At 36.4% G+C, this 23,118-nt stretch overlaps 1 long non-coding RNA gene across 2 annotated transcripts in view; it reads right to left on the bottom strand.

Moving 5' to 3' along the window:
* The window catches only part of LOC141425501 (uncharacterized), an 82,462-nt gene extending 62,702 nt beyond the window's left edge, over positions 1 to 19,760 (bottom strand). For both annotated transcript variants that reach the window (XR_012450505.1, XR_012450506.1), the window contains exon 1: positions 19,604 to 19,760. This is a non-coding gene — a long non-coding RNA (uncharacterized lncRNA). The remainder of the gene's footprint in view (positions 1 to 19,603) is intronic.
* Positions 19,761 to 23,118: the final 3,358 nt, after the last annotated feature.

Here is a 23,118-nt window from a genome sequence, read left to right as displayed (position 1 = left end):
ATGTGATATATAGCATGTTAAGTGAAATAAGAAAGACAAATATCATATGTTTTCCTCATATGAAGAATCTAAGCCTTAAAAAAGAAAAAAAAAGAATGATATAAGTATAAAATGGGGGGACTGTTTGGGGGCAGTTTCACTTATACAGAAGGACTCAGTTCAAGACATCTATATACAATTTAGGGACTTAGCCAATGACCGCATATTGAATATCTGAGAATCACTAAGAGAACAGATTTTAAATGTTCTCAGCCCAAACAAATGGTAAGTATGTGAAATAATTCATATGTTGATGAGCCTGATTTAGCCATTCTACAATGCGTACATATTTCAAAATATGATGTTGAATAGTACTGATATGCATAACTTTTATTATCAGTTTAAAAACATTTTAAAACATTAAAAAAAACTCCGAACAAAAAAAAATTCTGGGAATAAACTCTACAAAGCATTTAAAGGAGAATTAATTTCAATCCTCTCAACTGTTCCAAAAAACAGAAAATGGAGTAATTTCTAACATATTGAGATCAGCATTACCATAACACAAAGCTTGATGAAGATACTATAAGAAAAGAAAACTAAAATTAATAACTTTATAATACAAATGCAAAAATCTTCAACAAAACACAACCAACTGAATCTAATAACACATTATTAGATGGGATTATATTCCATAATTGAATGAGATTTAGCTGAGGAATGCAGGGCAAGTCAACATAAAAACGATCAATGTAATATATCACATTAATAGAACAAAGGTAAAAAACACAGTATAATATCATTAGACACAAGAATTAATAAAATTCAATAATCTTTCATAATAAAATAAACTCAGCAAATGAGGACTAGAATGGAACTTCGTAAACATGATGAAAACTTCAACATCTGTGAAAATGAACTAACATCATCATACTTGATGATGAAGACTGAAAACTTTTCCTCAAAGAACTGGAACAAAACAAGGATCCTTGCTTTCACCACTGCTATTCAACATTCTGCTGGAAGGCCTTGCAAGAATAATTAGACAAGAAATTAAAGGCATCCAAATTGGAAATAAATAAAAAAATAAACATTTCTACCTGTAGATGGCTTGTTTCTACATAGGAAAAATATCAAAGTTCTACAACCACAAAGAATTACTAGAGTTTGTACATGCAGCAAAGTTTCTAGGTACAAGATTAAACAAGTTAATTTCTATACACCAGCAACAAGTAATCCAAAAGAGAAATTGAGAAAACCAATCCTATTATAATAGCATCCAAAAAAATAACTACTTTGGGATAAATGTAATCAAAGAGGTGAAATACTTGTATGCTAAAAACTATAAAACATTGCTGAAAAGGATTTAAATAAATGGAAAGGGATCCCATACTCATGGACTGGAAGATTTACTATTGTTAGGATGGCAATACTTCCCAAACAATCTACAGATTCAATGAAACTTCTATTGAAATTCCAATGGCCTTTTTTTGGAAAGAAATGAAAAAAATTTTTTATTGTTTTATTATTCATATGTGCATACAACGCTTGGGTCATTTTCCCCCCTGCCCCTACCCCTTCCCTTACCACCCGCTCCGCCCCCTCCCTCTCTGAATTTGATACTCAAATTCAGATGAAATTTCTAGTAGCTTTGAATATCAAGAACAATATTGAAAAAGTTGGAGAATGCATGCTTCCCAATTTCAAAGCTTACCACAAAGCTACAGTAATGGAGACAGTATGGCACTAGTATAGGTATTGACATATTGAATTGATAACCCAAAAATACATCCAAGCATCTATTGCCAATTAATTTTTAATAAGGGTATAAAGACCATTCAATGGAGAAAGAATAATCTCTTCAACCAATGGTACTGTGACAACTGGTTAGATACAAGCAAAAATGGAGTTGGATCCCATACTGAGGGTATCCTCCATATTAAAAAATAAACTCAAAATGGAAGAGTGACCTAAATATAAGAGCTAAAACACTAAGGTCCCTAAAAATAAAGCATACTGCTAAGCCTTCATGACCTTGAATTTGGCAATAGATTCTTTGATTTGACATCAAATGAATAAATAACAAAGAAAAAAATAGATAAATTATACCTCAAAAAAATAAAAAATTTTCCACATCAAATGATGTTATGAAGAATATGAACAGCCAGGTGTGTTGGCTCACAGCTGTAATCCTAGCTACTTGGGAGGTGGAGATTGGAAGGATAACAGTTCAGGCCCAGTCCTTTTTTTTTTTTTTTTTTTGCACATAATAAGGTTTTTATTTATTTATTGTAGGAAGTTTTTATTTATTTCTTTATTATTGTTGTGCTGGGTGGGGATACACTGTAGCATTTACAAAGGCTCTTACAATGTATCAAATATATTATACTTGAATCCCCCCACTCTCTACTTCTCTCCCCCATTCCCCTTTCTCTGATTCCTGGAACAGTTTCTACAGGAATCATTTTTGCATTTACATACATGTGTATACATTATTTACACCATATTCATTCTCCTACCCCTTTCCGGTCACCTCCCCCCTCAACCTGTTCTGCCCTCCTGTCCTCCCATTTTGTAGAAGAAGAAACATACAAGATAATATGAGAAACATGACGTTTTGGTAGTTTGAGATAAAGAGAGCTACACAGGGAGTTTCTGTGTGTTGCTCCCATGCATATATGTATTACAGCTCCAATTGATTCACCTCTTCTCATAGTCTTCACTCCTCCCTAGTCCATTTCCCATGGTAGCCCCAGCCAGTTTAAAATTTCTATATTCATTCCTCTACAGTGAGCACATCAACCTCATTCAAGTTTTTGGTTTCCTTCCCTTGCCCTATCCCTCCCTTGCACAGCCTCCCCTCAGTGTGACCCATGTCCCATAATATTGCTGCATTTGTTTTAGGTCTGCAATCTACAAATGAGGGAGAACATGCAGCTTTTAGCCGTCTGAGCCTGGCTAACTTCACTTAAGATGATATTCTCCAACTCCATCCATTTACCTACAAATGATAAAATTTCATTTTTCTTTGTGACTAAGTAAAATTCTATTATGTCTAAATACCACATTTTCTTAATCCATTAATCAATAATGGGGCATCTTGGTTGTTTTAGCTTAGCTATTGTAAATAGTGCTGCAATAAACATGGGCAGGCAGGTGCCTTTGTCATAACCTGACTCATGTTCTTTTGGGTATATCCCTAAGAGTGGTATTGCTGGATTGTATGGCAGATCTAGTTCTAGTTTTTTAAGGAGCCTCCATTCTGTTTTCCAAAGTGGTTGTACTAGCTTGCATTCCCACCAGCAGTGTATGAGGGTTCCTTTTTCCCACATCCTCACCAACATTTGTTGTTGGTGGTATTCTTGATGGTAGCTATTCTAACAGGGGTAAGGTAGAATCCTACTGTGGTTTTCAATTGCATTTCCTTTATGACCAGGAATGGTGAACATTTCTTTGTGTGTTTTTTAGCCATTTGGATTTCTTTATTTGAAAAGGCTCTGTTTAGTTCAGTTGCCCATTTCTTTATTGGGTTATTGATTTTGGGTGAGTTTAGTTTCTTAAGTTCTCTGTATATTCTGGTTATCAGTCCTTTGCCTAACGTATAGCTGGCATAGATTTTCTCCTATTCTGTGGGTGGCCTCTTCAATTTAGATGCCATTTATTTTGTTGTGCAGAAGCTATTTAATTTCAGGTAGTCCCATTTGTCAATCATTTCTCTTAGTTGTTGAGCAGCTTATGTTCTACTGAGGAAGTCCTTGCCTATGCCTGTTGTCAAGCCCAGTCTTGGCAAAAAGTTAGTGAGACCTCATCTCAAGCAATAAAGGCATGATGTCATCACCTGTCATCCCAGCTATGCAAGAATCATAAATAGAAGGATCACAGTCCAGGCTGGCCAGGCATTTAAAAAAAAGTGAGAGTCTATCCAAACAAAATAATTAAAGCAAAAAGGGCCTGGTGGATTGGCTCAAGTGATAGAACACTTGCCTAGCAAGTACAAGACTCTGAATTCAAACTGCCAAAAATAAAGAAGGAAAGAAAGAAAGAAAAGACAACCTATAGCATGGAAGAAATAAGTAATATGTCTGGCAAGGGCTTAGTATCTAGAATATATAAGGGACTCTTACAACTCAACAGCAAAAACAAAAACAAAAAAAACCCAATTTTTAAATGAGCAAAAGATCTGAACAGACATCTCTCTAAAGAGATATATTTAAAAAATGCCAAAAAGTACATGAAAAGTTCAACATCATTCATCTAAGGAATCCAAATCAAAATTGCACTAGTATCCCTGTTTAAAAAACAATCCAAGAATAGTGGTAGCAAAGATGTGGGGAAATAAAAACTCCCATACATTGTTGGTGGGAACATAAAATGGAAAAACCACTAAGAAAACTGGTGATTCTTCAAAAGTTAAATACAGAATTGCCACATGACACAGTAATTTCACTCCTATGTATATACCTGAAAGAATTAAAAATAAATACTGTAACTCATACTTGTTCATGAATGTTCATAACATTCACAATAGCTGAAAAGTGGGAACAATTTCACTGCCTAACAATGGAGGAAAGATAAATAAATTGTGCCAGATACATACGATGGAGTATTATTTAGCCATGGAAAGGAATGAAGATGCTACAACATGGATCAACCTTAAAATTTATGTTTAATGAAAGAAGCCAGAAGCTGGGTGCCAGTTGCTTATGCCTATAATTCTAGATACTTAGTAGATGAAGATCAAGAGGATCACAATTTGAGGCCAACCCTGGGAAAAACGTCTGTGAAACCCCATCTTAACCAGCAGTTGGGAACAGTGGTGTGTGCCTGTCAGCCTAGCTATGTGGGAGGCTGAAATCAAGAGGATCACAGTTCCAGGCCATCCCAGGCTAAAAGAAGTTCTTAAGACCTCATCTCAAGAGAAAAAGCTGAGCATGATGGCAGGTGCTTGTCATCCCAACTATTGCAAAAAGCACAAATAGGAGGTTAATGGTCCAAGCCAGGCTAGGCAAAAACAAGACACCATCTCAAAAATAACCAGAACAAAAATGGCTGAGTGTGTAGCTCAGTAATAGAGCTCCAGCTTGATACATGCAAAGCCCTGAGTTCAAACCCAGTACAACCAAAAATTTTTTTAAATTAAGAGATTTTTTTTGGAATTTTTTTCATAACATAAAATATTTATTATATCCTCTAATACTCTGTGCTACATTTTTTTCTTATCATGATTATACAGTATTAAAATGTGTATGTGTGCCAAGCACAGGGGCTCATGCCTATAATTCCATCTACTTGAGAAGTAGAGCTAGGAGAATCACAGTTTGATGCCAGCCAGGGCAAAAAACTTAGCAGGTTCTCAAAGAACAAGCTGGATGTCTTGGGAAATGCCTGTGATTTCAGATACACAACAAGTAGAAGAATTGCAGAATAAAACCAGCCCAAGCAAAAAGAGTGAGACTGTATCTGAAAATAAATAAAGCAAAAAGGGCTGAAGGTGTGGCTCAAGTGGTACAAGCACCAGAGCCTGAATTCAAACCCAGTACCACAAAAAAAAAGGTATTTGTTTTCTCAAAACTCCATACAGTGCTTCAAAATGCATCTATGTAACCTATTATTATCATTATTAATCATTATTTTCTATGTGTAACATAATATTAAAATGTTTGGAAGTTGAGAGTTATTAATTAATTAAATTTTGTTTTTCCATTACTAAATCTTGTCTTTCCCAAGCAGGCAAAGTTTGCTCAAGGGCTGACTGTGCCTTCAATTACTGCACTTCTTTCACATTTGCCATGGCATTTGTTGTTAGGTAACTCAATAAATTCTTGCTGAGCTGTGCTGCCTCACAAGAAAATGTTCCCCTCATTCAAATGAGTGCAAGTCTAGCCTTGAGGTATTTGCATCGCAAGAATCCCAGCACCATGTCATGAAAGACACGTGGTAAATACTGGGCCATCTAGAGAACCACAAGATTTTTCCTCCCTTCACATACTTTCACCTATGATCTTGCTGTTGCCCCAATCCTAGAGAAGACGTGCATGCCTTAGGCTAGAACCAAGCATGCTTATCCTTAGTGACTGGAGCTGTGGCACCATGGGGAACATCATTTTTGAACTGGAGTTGTTGTATGATCATGAATGATCTACTCATCAAATGGAAAAATATGATTATTTCCACCATGGAAGTTAAAATCTTCCATGTCAGATTGCAGACACATACCACATTCCTGGGTGTCCATGAACCAGAAATAAAACCTCAGGTACATGTACACAAGGATAGAAGAAGAAATTTGCAAGTTAGTGAAGGGCACCCGCAAAAACACTAGTCAGACAGTGGGTACAGAAAATTTAAAAATTACCAACTATTAAGCTGGCAGAGTGGCTCAAGTAGCGAAGTGCCTCTAGCAAGCATGAGGCCCTGATTTCAAACCCCAGTACCACAAAAACCCAAAAAAATGAATATTAGATTTAGAAAAGAAACAGAAAACTTTGCTCTGGTGGAGCCCAGGCCACCTCACAGAAGCTGATCCATCCCTCCTGCAGGTGGCTGGCCACAGAAGTGAGTGAGCCCTGCAAACTTCCCTCTAGTTGGCTACAGTGCTAGAGACATCCTCCAGCACAGCACATATTTGTGATTACAGCTACCCACCTCTATCTCTGGTCCAGTGGGTGGGGGAAGCCACACCGTGACTACACCTCTGTCCTCAGGCGTTCCCAACTGCTAACCTACATGCAGGGAACTGCCCCCCAGCCCAAGCAAAATGTTACTATTTTACAAGGACGGGCTCCTCCCTACCCTAATGCAGAGCCTTCCTTCCAGGCTATACTTGGCCAATCCAGGGCCCTGAGGGGATAGTGAGTAAACACAACAGGAGAACTGACTGAGATTAGAGGAGAGCATCCATTGTACTGATAGAACACAGCAGACATACACTACTCTCAATAAGGAAGAAATACTGACTTTTAAAAAGTGTTAATCTCTTTTATATCTTGTCATTTTTTTTCTCTTTACTTTTTCTTTTCACTTTTTCTATCTTTCCTTTACAATTTATTGTACTGATGGTTTATTCTACTTCCTTATTTTATTATTCTTAAACTTTCTATCCCTTTGCAGCCCTTGATGATTGTCCACAATAATTGAACTATATTCCTACACTCCAGTATTTTGCTTACCTATAGCCTTCACAATTCACTACCCTTCTCCCCATCTTCCTTTTTCTTTATTTCTTCCCTCAGCCCCCCCTTATTTTTACTACCTAAGTTTTAACTCCTATGCAAATAAGTTTTATTTTTCTATCCTCATATTAGACCATATAAGTATACTCATCTCCTTCATATATAATGTGATTGGTTGTATGGATAATTGTTCCAATGGTATTTTACTTTATGTAAATATCTGGTTTGTTATTTTTTTGGTAGTACCAGGGCTTTGAACTCAGGTCTTCAAGCTTACTAGGCAGGTGTTCTAATGCTTTAAGCAATACCTTCAGTCCTTTTTGCTCTAGCAAGTTTAGAGATAGAGTCTTGCTTTTTTTCCATGCCAACCTGGACCTCAATCTTTACAATATTACCCTCAAAGTAGTTTGGGATTACTAGTGCATGCCACTGTGCCCAGATATTGGTTGCAGTGTGGTCTTATGAACTATTTGCCTGGGCTGGCTTTGAACTGAGATCCTCCCAATCCCAGCCTCCTAAGTAACTAGAATTATAAGCATAGGCCACTGGCACTTGGATTTTATTTGGAAGAAAATGCAAGACATGAAAAGGGCATTCAATAAAAATATAGAAAACCTGGAAATGAAAAGTACAAGTGGAAGCTCTGGAAATGAAAAGTTCCCTAAATTAAACGAAAAATTCTTTTCAGCAGACTGAATGAAATGGAAGACAGAATATCAGGGCTTGAAGAAAAAGTAGATGTAATAGAAAAATCAGATGAAGATAAAGAAAATGTCTGAAGAAATACAAATGGAATGTGCAAGAACTCTGCAACTCCATTAAAAAAACAAATCTACAATTCATGGGCACTACAAAAGGAGAAGTGCAAGCTAAAGGCATAGGAAACATATTCAACAAAATAATAGAAACCTTCTCAAATCTTGAGAAAAAAAGGCCCATCCAGGTGCAGGAGTCCTTTAGGACTCCAAACAGACAAGACCAAACCAGAACCTCTTCACAGCATATTAGAGTTAAAACATTAAGTACAGTGAATGAGGAAAGGATATTGAAAGCTAGAAGTTAGAAGTGCCAAGTCACCTATAAAAGCAAACCCATCAGAATAACAAGCATATTTCTCAACAGAAACCTTAACAGCAAGGTAGGCATAGAATGATGTATTTCAAGCACTGAAAAAAAATTAAGTACCAACCTTGATTAGTCTACCCAGCAAAGCTATCACTCATAACTGAAGGAGAAATAAAAATCTTCTGTGATAAATAGAAACTAAAGTAATTTATGACCACTAAATTACTATAGCAGATACTCAAAAGAATCCTACACAGAAAACGAAGGTAAATATAGCCATGAAAAAAATAAATCACATCAGATGAGTATATAAACAAATGAAGAGTAAAAAATAATCAAACACTAAAAAAAGAAACAAAATAGTAGAATTATTATGTACTTTCAATACTAACACTGAAGTTAATAGTCTCAGGCCTCCAATCAAAAGACATAGAATGGCAAGTTGGATTAAAAAGCAAGACTTAACCGTTTGTTGCCTACAAGAAATGCATCTCATTGAAAGAAACTTTAAAATTTTGCCTTAGAGTGAAAGGGTGGAAAAACATCTTCTAAGCAAATGAACCCCAAAAGCAGGCAGGCATAATATATTTATATGAGATAAAGTGCATTTTAAGCCAAAAATTACATACAAAGATGGTCACTTCATATTAATAAAGGGAACAATGCATCAAGAGGAAATAACAATTGTTAATATATATGAACCAAATGTCAGTCACCCAACTTCATTAAATAAACACAATTGTACTTAAAGCCACAGATAGACCCTAACCCAGTGATTATGGGAGACTTCAACAGCCCACTATCATCAATAGATAAATCATCTAGGAAAAAAATCAACATAGAAACCTAAGCATTAAATGACACTACAGACCAAATGAATTTAACTGACCACTACAGAGTATTTCGTCCATCAGCTGCACAATACACATTCTTCTCAGTAGCCCATGAAAATTTTTCTGAAATAAATCATATTTTAAGACACAAAGAAGTCTTAACAGAGGTAAGAAAGTTGAAATTGCTCCCTGTATTCTATCACACTGTAAAAGAATAAAGCTAGCATTCAAAAGCAAAAGAAACTACAAAAAAATACTCAAATGGATGGAAACTGAGCAACATATTATTAAGTGACCAGTGCATCACTGAAGAAATAAGGAGGGAATCAAAAAAGTACCCAGAATCTAATGAAAATGAAAACAAATCTACAAGATCTTATGGGATACAGCAAAGGCAGTGCTAAGAGGAAAGTTTACAGCTATGAGCACCTACATCAGAAAAGCAGAGTGACCTCAAAAATAAATAGCCTACAGATGCATCTCAAGCTCCTAGAAAAAAAAAGAAGAACAGACTAAATCCAGAATTAGCAGGTGGAATAACTAATAAAGATTAGGGGAGTAATTAATGAAAGAAACAAAAAATATATAAAGAATCAATTCTTTTCTTGAAAAGATAAAATTGATAAGACCTTAGACAATCTGATTGGAATGAGGAGGGAAAGGACCCAAAATAATAAAATGAGAGATTCAAAGGGGGATTCACAACAAATATCAAGAAAATTCAGAGGATCATGAAGGAATACTTTGAAAATTTAAGTAAACTGAAATTATAGAAAAAATGATAAATTTCTAGATGCATTTCACTTACCAAAATTGAACCAAAAGTATGTAAACCACCTAAGCAGATCTATAAAGAGCAATGAGATTGAAGCAGTAATAGCACCTCCCAACAAAGGAAAGCCCAAGACCCAATGGATTCACTGCCAAATTCTACCATACCTTTAAAGAAGGACTAACACCAAAACTCCTAAAACTTTCCCATGAAATAGAAAGGGAAGGAACACTATCAAACTCATTCTATGTAGCCAGTATACATTCATTTTAAAACCTGACAAGGATACAACAAAAAGAATTATATACTTACATCTTTTATGCATATAAATAAAATACTTGCCAACTGAATCCAACAACACATCAAAAAGATCATGTGCCATGATCAAGTTTGTTTTGTTCCAGGAATGCAAGGATGATTAAACACATGTAAATCATAAGATGTAATACAGAACATTAACAGAGTCAGGAACAAAAATCACATGAGTAGCTCAACTGATGCAGAAAAGGCCTTTCACAAAATTCAACATCCTTTCATGATAAAAGCTCTGAAGAAACTAGGAATAGAAAGAATTTCAACATAATAAAGGTTATATATGACAAAACTACAGCCAATGTCATACTAACTGGGGAGAAAAATGAGGTCATTTCCTCTATAGTCAAGAGTGAGAGAGGGGTGTCCACTCTCCCCACTCTTATTCAATATAGTTTTGGAAATCTTAACCAAAGTAATAAGGCAAGAGAAAGAAAGAAAAGAGATTTGAATAGGAAAGGAAGAGGTCAAATTATCCCTATTTGCAGATGATATGATTCCATATTTAAAAGACCCTAAAGATTCTACCAAAAAACTTTTAGATCTGATAAACACTTTTGGCAATTTACCAGTATATAAAATCAACATACAAAACTCAGTAACTTTTCTATGTATCAACAATGAACAGGCAGTGAAAGAAATCAGGAAAACAAAGTCTCAGAAAAATAACAAAAATACCTAGTTATAAACTTCACCAAGGAGGTGAAAGACCTCTACAATGAAAACTACAAAACCTTGAAGAAAGAAACTGAATGCATTAAAAGATGGAAATACCTCCCATGTTTATGGATTGGCAGAATTAATATTGTGAAAATGCCATACTACCAAAAGCAATCTACAGATTCAATGCAATGTCATTCTTTACAGAAATAGGAAAATCTATTCCAAAATTCATATGGAAGCATAAAAGTCATGAATAGCAAAAGTAATCCTGAGCAAAAAGAGCAATGCTGGACATGGCATAACACCAGACTTCAAATGATACTACAGAGCCACAGTAACAAAAGTAGCATATACTAGCACAGCAACAGACACAAAGGCCAATACAACAGAATAGAAGATGCAGAAAGAAACCCACATAGCTAAAGCCATCTGGTTTTTGACAAAGGAGCCAAAACATACACTGGAGAAAAGACAATCTCTTTAACAAATAGTGCTGAGGAAACTGGTTTTCTATCTGCAAAAGTCTAAAATGAGGCCCTTGTACAAAAATCAACTCCAAATGGACCAGAGAACTTCATTTAAAACCTAAAATTTTGAAATTTCTACAGAAAAACATAGGGGAAGTCTTGATGATATAGGCATAGATAATTATTTTCTGAATAGGATTGTGACGGCCAAGGAAATAAGAGCAAGAATGGACACATGAGCCTGCATCAAATTCAAAAGCTTCTGCACATCAAAGGAAGCAATTACCAGAATTGGAAGTCAACCTACAGAATGGGAGAAAATCTTTGCAAGCTACTCAACAGGTAAAGAATAAGAACTAGCATATACAAATAGCTCAAAAAAAAAAAAAACTGAATGTCAAAGAACAAATAATCCAGTTAATAAATGGGTAAATTAATTGAATAGATTGTTCTCAGAAGAAAAAATACAAATGGCTAATAAATACCTGAAAAAAATGTTCAACACCCTTAGCCTTAAAGAAAATGCAAGTCAAAACTACACTAAAATTCCATCTGACCCAGACAGATTAGCAACCCTCAAGAAAACAAACAATAAATGTTGGTGAGGATGCAGGGGAAAAGCGAACCCTCATTTACTATTGGTAAACTGTTACGCTATTGGAACATAAACTGGTTCAACCACTATAGAAATCAGTATGGAGGTTCCTCAAAAAACTAAAAGTAAACCTACCTTATGACCCCACCATACTACTCTTTGGCATATATCTGAAGGAGTGCAAATCAATATACAAGAGAGATACCTGCATACCCATGTTTATTGCAGTTCTGTTTACAAAAGCTAAACTGTGGAATCAGACAAGTTACCCAACAACAAATGAGTAGACAAAGAAAAAAATATATGTAATGGAATACTACTCAGCCATAAAGAAAAATGGAGTTATATCAGTTGCAGGAAAATGGGTGGAATGAAACTAGAGATCAGTCAGTATGTTCAGTGAGATAAGCTAAGCTCAAAAAGCTAAATATCACCTGTTCTTGCTCATTTGTGGAACCTAGACATAAAATGATGATGCTGGTGAAGGGATATGAATGGGAAATGTGGACGGTCTGAGGGGCGTCAGCAGGAGGGGGAGGGAGAAAGGAAAGGAAGCTGAGGGGTAAAGAGGGTCAAAGTACACTACATACACATATATGTGAAGACAGTATAATGAAACCCACCAAACAGTATTCAAAAAAGGGGTGACAAGGGAACGAGAATATAATGGAGGAGGTGAGCTTGTTCAAGGTACACTGTATGCATATATGGAGTTATCACAATGAACCCCCTTTATGTTGTTGATGTATGATAATTCAAAAATATAAAACTATTTTTTAAAAAGTTAAAACCTAATGGAGATGGAACCATCTACCAGATTTTATCATCTAATCTAGATGGAATTTCACACCTTCCTTTCCACACCATCTCATACAGACAAAAAAAATCTGTGTGTTTCAATTTGTTAGCTTATTTCTAACTAAGAAATAAATCAGAAGTTTCAACTTTATCACAGTAAGAGATGTTAACTGTGTAGGCATGCTGCACTGCCAGAAAAAATGCTGGGAACTTTCTTCTACTAACCTAGCAGAAGGTGAAGGGAGATCTGTGCTGAAGCCCGGAGAGGGAGATAAGCTGGGCTACATATAAATGTGGATACAAAGTCCTATAAAGTTCATCAATTTGGTCTGTTTGATAGTTTTAAGATAAAACTTCATTAGGTACTCTGTTTACAAAATATTTTGTTAAAAAAATTATACAGAGAAAGCCATAATGAGAGAAAGGACACAGAATAAGAAAAAGGACAAAGGAGAACAGACAGCAATCACTGCAAGGTCTCCAGGCTATTTTAACTCACAGAATGGGGGAAGAAGGAGGTAGGCTATATGGGATCAGTCTCTCTAAAGATCCAGAATTTCCACCTAGGTGCTCCCCACCAACCTCAGATGCACACTGTGGTTAGAGCTAGACTGGCTCCCACGTCTCTGGTTGACCGTACACTTACCACTGTTTGTCCACATTGTCATTAGGGCTGCACAAGCAGCCCAAGCTGCACATCCTGACTGGGTGACTGTGAAAACAGGTCCCTAGATCGCCACTGTCACCCACTCAGTGTTATACATAACACAGAGCCATTGCTTGGATTTTTGACACTGAGCAAGTCATCACTAAGACCGATTTAAGGCAGACCCTGAGAGTGGAAAAGGATGAGTGAGACAGACAAGCCAATGGCTCTACCCCTTAGTTGACAGGGGAGTGGAAGTGAGAAATGATTTCCATGAAGCTGAGACCATTACTCTCTTGAGTCATAATTTCCTGACTATGTCATTTACATTTTACCAAAAGAGGAAAGAAGAAGGAAGAACAAGAGAATGTTAGAAGCAAGTTTTTAAAAAACGGTTTCCCTTTCTGAAACCTAATCTATTTTTCAACGAGCATATTTCAATCAGAGATATATGCCTCTCCCCTGCCCACCACAATCGGGACAGGCTGAACATAGAGCCCTACAGTCAGTGAACCAGACCAATCCTTTGCCTTCTATAGATAGATAGGTAGATGATGATAGATAGATAGATAGATAGATAGATAGATGATAAAAATATCCCTGAAGGGCAGTTCAGTGGGTATCTTCTTGTTCTTTTCTGTACTGTATTGTTTTTTGGGATGAAGATCCAAAGGTAAGGTCCACACAAATGCAAAAGTAAACATGAAGTTCTCCTAAGTAATTTAGAAAATTTTGGACTAACAGCCCCTCAAAATCAGTATGCTAAAAAGGAGTGAATAATTCCCCAAACTCTAGCATTCCTAAAATTCTCCATTAGTATCAGAATGAACTATCCTCTGCATTTAAAAGAAAGGTTTAACTAGTATAAAATTACCACTGTGGGTTAACTCGTTCTTTTATTTAAAAATGCATTTACTAATCATTTATGCCAGGCACTGTTATACAACAGGAAGTAGAACTAACAAAAATTTCTGTCTTTATGAAATTAAAGTTGACAGTTCAGTATTATTGGGTCAACTATGTGCTTAGATTGATCTTTTCAGCACCCCAGGGAATACGAACTGTATAAGTGCTGCTGGGCGTTGATCTCCTGGTGCTTTACAATCTGCTAGCCATGGAGGCAGAGTGACAAGACTTGCACAAAGGAAGTGGCTCAGTGCAACACAAAACAGACTTTAAAGCAAAATGGATAGCTCAAGCAATCAGTTCAAAACTCTAAATGTGCTTTGTACTTACTAGGCACATTTGATAAATAAATTCTAATTTAAATAAGCAAAGATTCTAATAAATAATTTTATAGCACTTGAGGACCAAGAAAAAATGGTAGAATCTACATTATCATTAAAAGGTGGGTTACTTCTATTACTGATTATCTTGTGTGCTTGCTTAAAAAAGAATACTCTATAATTTACTAAAATTGATAGTAAAATAGTTCTTTGTAGCCCCTGAAATTTTGGTGTAACCCTATTATTTAGATTCATACTGGCAGTTACAGTTTAATATTGGCCAAAAGCATTCAAATTACACAAAATTATATTTTATGTAGCCAAGTAGTTAAGTGACTTCCAAATGTGTTGGATTTATGTCCAAGTTAAGACCATAGCCAATTTGCAAGACTGCCTGACACTAAATGTAGTTGATTAAATTTTCCAGTCTCACTGTTTCCCAACAGTGTTTTGTAAACTACCTTATTCACGCTAGCTAAAAGGGCAATAACAACAGCATACTTTGTGGAAGGGCAGAGTATAAGTGAGTTGTGTTTTGTTTTGTTAAAGTCAGAACATCATTTCCAAGATTAATTTTTTTAAATGATAAGATAAATTCAAGTACCTCTAATGACAGAGGCAAATAGACAAGGTTTGTTATTGTACTTTCTTTACTTGTAATAAGCCAAGGCTGAGTGATGGTGACATGGTGTATTAGCAACAAGTCCAGGAAGTGGAATATTTTGAATCTGTAATGTGGTTGGTTTCCCTCCATCAATTTTTCTCCTTTTCTAATACTATCTTTTTTACTGCTTTCTTTTTTATTTTTTTTTTAATTTTTTATTCATTTCTCCCCCTGACCCACCCCTTCTAATACATTATTTTTTATTTTAAATATTTTTCAGCATGTAGGGTTCCTTGAACACATTTTCTTCCCTAATGGCGCTCAAAGTGTGTTGGTAGAAACAAGTACTCTAAAATAGCTCAAGTTCATAATCAAAAGAATAATGACGAGCTATGATCTCTCCAATCTCTAAGTTCCAAGACAAAATGAATGTACTCTGTGTAGAGGTTTTCCTAAACAATGTTCTCCACAAAATAACAAAGTGTACATCAGAGATGAATAGTAAGGTAGCTATATTTAAAGCTCTGGTGATAAATATTGACCCTAAAACCCCAGCTTACAAATTAACTGAAAACAGATCAGCATATCTATTAGAGGAAAGTTCTAATAAGCCAAGGATTCTTGCCTTTGGAGGGTATGAAATTGCTCCTTTTTAAAATGCAGGCTAAATTTAACTGATTCAGTGATAATGAACAAACAAGCAGAGATCACGGCTTCCATTACAGTGGCTTCTGGACATATCTGGTTCAACTCAGAAGACAAGCTAAAAACTGACCACCATCCTACAGAAAACAGCACTGCTGACAGACCTGCACAGAGCTAACGAGATCTGCAAAGCAGGGGGCCACAGATGGAAGGGCTGTCTCAAGTCACATCTATGTCACAACAGTGATACTCAAAAGGAAATGCCACCCACTACAACTAACTATACAAATTGTTAGCAAGTTATGAAAATGTTTAAGATCTAAGGAGGAAAGAAGAAGGTTGGAGATACAGCCACAAGGTCACCAAATCTTGCTGTGGTCCTCAGCATTTTCCTATTTATGGGTGGCCTGTGACATAGGATGTTCTCTAGAAAAGCAATCTCCCCACCTCAATTTAGCAAAGTGATCTCATAAATGAGGCATTCTTCTCTAAGAACCAATGCCATGGTTAGCTTTGAAAATCCTATCCTTTTCTGTATAAACTATTTTTTTTTCTTTTTTTTTTTTTGGCAGTACTTAGGGTTTTTTAACTCAAGGCTCTTTACCACTTGAGCTACATTTCCAGCCTTTTTGCATTCTTTTTTTTTTTTTTCAGATATGATCTTGCTCTTTTTGCCAAGTAGGCCTTGGACCAAGAACCTCCAATTCATGCCTCCCACATGCCTCCCATGTAGCTGAGATTACAGTCATGAACCACCTTGTCCAACCCCCATATAACCATCTTTAAACAGTCATTCACTATCCAGAAAACATATTCCCAAACCACCCAAAAATTCTCTTAATGATGTCACCAAATCCTTGAATAGGACTAAGCCTCTAACAAAACCTCTTCATTTCAACAGACAGAATAAGAGCCCCTTGGAATGCCAACAGCTGTGACCCAAATGAAAACCATTTCTTCTAAAATTAGTGAGATTCTCTTTGGTCTGCTGCAAGGCAAGAGTCCCGGCTGTTCTTGGATATTTCCTCAGACAATGAGTATCCTGACAGTTATACAAACTTTTCCCCTATAATAGGTCTGCTGTGATTAATTGACTTACAGTCCTGCTCCCACATATAAAAACAATTCTGTTGACAGTGATTTTCAAATGTCATGATTTGAATATACTAATATGTGACCAACATCCCCTCCTCCCTTATGAACTAACTGCCTACAAAATTTAGGGCTGGCGAAAACTGGGACTGATAAAGTGGAAAAGGTAACAAGAAATTATTTACCTCTCACTGTACAGGGAACACATAAAATATGTACTATAATTACATTAAAAATAGGTCCTATAGCCAGACGCAGGTGGCTCATTCCTGTCATCCCAGCTACTGTGAGGCTGAGATTGGGACGGTTGCAGTTCAAGGCAACCCAATCAAATTGTTCATGAGACCCCATTTCAGCCAATATCTGGGTGTGGTGGCATGTGCCTATCATCCCAAGCTATGCAGGAGGTTATCAGGAAGGACCTCGTGGCGCAACGGTAGCACGTCTGACTCCAGGAGGTTATCAGGAGGATCCCGGTTAGAAAATAGCAGTGGCAAAAACACTCATGAGACTCCATCTCAAAGGAAAAAAACTGAGCTTGGTGGTAAGTTCCTTACACCCCAGCTACAGTAGGAAATGTAAAATAGGAAGATCAAGGTCCAGGCTTGTTTGGGCAAAAAGCAAGACCCTGTCACAAAAATAACCAGAGCAAAAAGGGCAGGAGGCATGGCCCAAGTGGTAGAGTACATGCCTAGCAAGATGAAACCCTGAGTTCAGAAAAATCCTATAAATTGCATGTGGTTTAGTAAAACAACCTTTAAATCTCTAATATTATAAGAGCTTTTGTAAATGAACCCCACCCAACACAATAATAAAGTCCAAAAAAAAAAATCTCAATCTTAAAACATGCAAAAAGCAGCCATTGTAGTAATGCCTCTGTGCACATTATTTCACACCCTAGAGAACACTTCTCAGGCAGGAGTAATTTTGCACCCCAGGGGCATTTAGCAAAGTCTGGAGACATTTGGTTGCCACAAATGATGGGCTTGAGATTTATCAGTATCTAGTGAACAGAGGCCACAAAGCTGAGGTCAACATCACAAGAAAGGACCTGACCCTAAATGCTACAGTACTGTTGAAAACCACAGTTCCAGGCAGCAGCACCCAACCCAAGTGTCCTATGAATGAACTCACACAGAATTCTAAAACTTCTAATAGCCATGCTAAGACAGATGAAAAAGAAATCAGAAATTAATCTAGTAATACAATTTATTTAACCTAAGAGATCCAAAGTAGTATCGCTTCAACATGGAATCAATATTTTAAGATAATTGGGACATTCTGCATTTTTTTGTAAGTCTTCAAAAACCATTGTGTATTTTACACATATAAGCATGTGTCAGTTAGAAATAGTCACATTTCAAGTAGTAAATAGTCACAAGTGACTGAGGGCTTCCATCCAGGAAAGTGTAGTTCTAGAAGATTAAATATGCATATTTTAGAGTCAGGCTAGTTGACTCACACCTCTAACCTCAGCTACTCAGGAGTGGAGGTTGGGAGGATTGAGGTTTGAGGTCAGCCTGGACAAAAAGTCAGCAAGATCCCATCTCAGCATCAAGCTGAGAATGATGGCATGCACCTGTGGTCCCAGTTCCAGAGGAGGCTTAGGTAGAAGGATTGTGGTCTGAGGCCAGTCCCAGGCAAAAACATGAGACCCTATCTGAAAAGTGACTAAAACAAAACAAACCAAAAAAAAGAGGTTGGGGGTGTGGCTCAAGTGGTAGGAGGATGCCTGACTAGCAAGCACAAGGCTCTGAATTCAAATTCAAACTCTTTTTTAAAAAGTATATTTCATTTTGTTGTTGTTATAGAGTTTCTTCTCTCCAATTTACAAGGTAGAAGAGAAGTGCTCTCCCAAGCTTATATTAAAATTTTTCTAGATCCTAAACAAATGTCATGACAGGGACAAGACTGAAGAAACTGCTGGGAAAATCTTAAAATGTAGCATGTGAAGAAAATGGATTTGAATACCAGAGTTGTCTGCAGCAGGCTGATGAGTGTTGATTTCATTAGCGAATGCATGGTAAGTGAGATCAAACAGGACATGGCCAAGGAAAATTTTGAATGCTTAGGACATAGAACACTCAGGTCCACTTACTCAGTGACAGTTAAAATCTTCAGAATGTATTTAAAGTGGTTATCTGACCACAATACTATAAAAATTTTAAAGAATCTTTTCCTTCCTCCCAAAATTTAAAACAACTTTTGAATTTCCAAGTAAAAAAAATGTAGTTGAGTGCCAGATCAATCAGTCATCACTTTTGATTTAGCTCATACTGTACATAAAACATTATATTGTACAATAAAAGAGGATTAAAAACAGTTCCTTTGAGTTGCTTACAGTCTGCTTGGGAATAAATGAATGACAGCATATGAAAATGATTTTAGGACATTTACAAAGCAACATTTTATTGAGTGTTTCTATAAGCACTACTTTATACTCTGGGGCATTTTAAAAGAATATAGTTCCTTTTGTTGATGTAGAAATAGCTAAACATCATAGGAATCTATTAAAATTTACTGCCCCCAAATCAGATAACTAAGCCAGTTACAAACAATTGAGTACAGTTTTATTTGAAGCACACAAGAGTAGTTAATTAAGTAGCTTACTCTTTCGGAACAATTCCACATGTGTTATCTTTTTAGAGAAGGGTAATTTCATGGCTAGATTTCATACAAATATCTATGCCACCACAAAAATGTCACAAAATAGAAAATCCACATTCTTTCTCACCTCTGTTCTCAAATTATAAGCAGATTCAGATGTGCCTTCAGTAATGGCCCCTTTGTGGGGAAGTGGGTGGAAGCCTGTGCCCACCATGAGGGTTGGGGGACCCAAACCACAGGCTAAAGTTTGTGTCTTCTTTTGTCCTCAGTTTAATGCCAAATCTAACCTGAAAAACGAAAACACACTGTCATTTGTATATATTTCTCTGGTATTTTTGTAAGCAAGACAAGAGTTGGAAAGTAGTTCTTAGAACTTTCAACCAAGGACAGAAATAGTTGTGAATGTGAAAAAAACAAACACATATTGATTCATTCTGTAAAAAAAAAGTTATCGCCAGCCATCTAGCTAGACAGAGACAGCTAGAAGTGTTAGACCTGTGCCAAAGGGTACCTGAAATTAGTTTCATCCAATTGCATTTTAATTCAATACTTAATATGCCGTTTTCTTAAGCAATAAGATTATTGGTCGCAAATAATAGAACAAAATTCTATAAATACCCATAATTTGATTCCACTTTTAAGGGTTTAAAAATCTTTATAAGTCAACAATGAAAAAAACAAACAACCCAATTTAAAAGTGGGCAGAGTACAGTGAAGGAAACAGTCAGCAAAGTGAAGAAACAGCCTACAGAAGGGCAGAAAATCATTGGCGGCTGTGCATCCAACAAGGCATTGGTAACCAGAATTTACAGGGAGCTCAAAAAGCTAAACTCCCAAAGAATCAACAACCCACTGATTAAACAGGCAAATGAAATGAATAGACACTTCTCAAAAGAGGAAGTACAAATGGCCAATATACATATGAACAAATTCTCAACATCCTTTGACATAAATGAAATGCAAGTCAAAACTACATTGAGATTCCACCTCACCCCATTCAGAATGGCTATCATCAATAACACAAGCAACAACAAATGCTAGTGCAGATGTCGGGGGAAAGGAACACTTCTACACTGTTGGTGGGAATGTAAATTAGTGTAATCGCTATGGGAAGCAATGTGAAGATACCTCCAAAAGCGAAAATTAGAACTCCCATAGAATCCAGTCATACCACTCCTAGGCATATATCCAAAGACAAGTGCTTCAGGATACAATAGAATCACCTGCACACCCTTGTTTATTGCAGCAATATTCACAACAGCAAACTTTGAAAGCAGCCCAGATGCCGCACAACTGATGACTGGATTAAGAAAATGTCATATATGTATACACAGTGGAGTTTTATTCAGCTATAAAGAAGAACAAAATTATGTTATTTGCAGGTAAATAGATGGAACTGGAGATCTTCATGTTAAATATGTAAGCCAGCCTCAAAAGGTCAAAGGTCACATGTTTTCCCTCATATGTGGAAGCTAGACCAATAAGTTAAATGTATATATAGATAAATATTTGATCATTTATACATATACCTATATATCTATGTATGTGTATATATATATATATATTTATAGTGAGAGAGAGAACAAGATTGTATTTGTCTGAGGGAGGTGAGAGAGATAAGTTAGAGAATGAAAAATATTGAAACAACTCTTCTATATGCGAATATGATGTGCTGTACTGTAAGCTGTTGAATATTAGGGGAGCATTGTGATAGAGGATGAGGAAGTAACAGGGGGGCAATAATTTGATTAAAGCACAATATATGCAGGCCTGAAGTACCAACGTGAAACACCCTTGAACTATCAATAAGCACTTAAAAAAAATGAAAGGCAGAAGGGAAAAACAGATCTTTTTCAGTGAGAAGGGGTAGGCAGAAGCAAAGGGGGAATGAGGGTGAATGTAGTGGATGTAGTTTGTATTCATATATGAAAATAGAAAAATGAAACCTGTTGAAATTGTTCTAAGGGAGGAAGAGGAAAATCTAACTAAGATATATTGTAAACACATATGTAAATATCACAATGTATTCCCTATACAACTATTACATGCTAGTAAATCTTTTAATTTTAAAAACTAAAAAGAAAAAGAAAAATGGGCAAAAGACTTGAACAGATATGTCCAAACAGAACATACGGGTGGGCAATAAGCACACGAAAAAATGCTCGCAGTTACTAGTCATGAAGAGAGATGGAAAACTTCTGGAAATGATGGTAGTTATGACTGCATGACAGGACAGTGTGAATGTGCTTAATGCCACCACAAAGTACACTCAAAAATCGGTACAATGGTAAATTTAACAATATGTGCATTTTACAACAAAAAAACAAGAAAATCGCTCCAGAAGTTTCAGATGAGTACATTTGAGTCTTTTATTGTAGTCTGCTAGTGTTCTTGTAATCCTAACTCTTGTGCCCTAGAGGTAAAAAATAGAGACTGGATGGCAAGCTTGGTAGTGTGGCCTCCTTGCCTGTGTGCCAAATCCCTGTATCAGCTACCATCTGCACTTGATGCCACCTAGGTATCTCAAACCCAGGTTATACACAACTGAACATGTCATCCTGGCTCCCATGCCTGCTTTTCCTCACCAAGTCCTTGTTCAGATGTGGACACCACAGTTCTGTTAACCACCTAATTCAAAAGCCTGGAGTCTATCTTGGGTTTCTCTCTGCTCAATCCTGTATCTAATTCATCATGAAAAATGGATTCTTCCTCTTGCACCTCACAGATCTGCCCTTCTTATTCTTGCCAACACTGCACAGCACCTACCTAGTCTCTGGTGTCAATTTTGTCTTCCTTAACTCATCCTTCACCATGCTATCAGGCAAACTTTCTAAAATGTAAATATGTATGTGTTCCTCCCATGTTTGAGAAATGAATGCTTCTGCCATTATAGCAACTCCTAGTCCAGAAAATAGAGCCATAGATGGAAAGAATGTAAAATCAGAACCGATCCACGTACAATACCTGTTGAGTAAGATACACTTTGAGTCTAGCATGTATCACTGATAAATGATTCATAAGTTGAATCACTCCTGTCCTAAACTGATCTCATGGGAGAGTCTCCCCATTTGTTTACATTCTCTTTTCTCCCTCTCCTATTCTCAATCTTAATTTCATTTTTTTTAAATTTCCAATTATGTTTCTTACATATTAAAAAATAATAACAGCAAGATGGCAACAGCATCCACACTGTCACTAAGCACTGAACAATCTTGGAAAGACAGAGTTGCACTCCTACAGGTTTGAACAGGGGCAATACCTCAGGCTGCTGAATCTGACTCTGGTGGTGTCCGGGGGAGGTGGATCATAGGAGCTTTAAAGGCAAGAGAATGTGACAAAAGCCAAAGGTCTCACTTTACAATCTGCTCAAAGGTCTAAGTGTGACAAATATACAACCCAGATGGAGGTTCAAAGAAGGAAGGATTAAACAATCATTATCCACAATTAGAAACAATGAATAGGAAAACATAGCTAAATGTGACATAAGCATACAGAAGGTCCACAAGTTTCTTAGAAACCTATAAAAAAGTCAGTTGAAAGTATGGAAATAGTGTTAGTCTCAGGAGAAACAAACAAACAAATAAAATCCTTAAAACTGCCATTTAAAAATACATGGGAATGAAGTGAAAGTGATATTGTTCT

This window comes from Castor canadensis, chromosome 8, assembly GCF_047511655.1.
Source record: "Castor canadensis chromosome 8, mCasCan1.hap1v2, whole genome shotgun sequence".
Lineage (NCBI taxonomy): Eukaryota > Metazoa > Chordata > Mammalia > Rodentia > Castoridae > Castor > Castor canadensis.
Note: the sequence above shows the minus strand (reverse complement) of the source record. Positions and strands in the feature narration are given on the sequence as shown.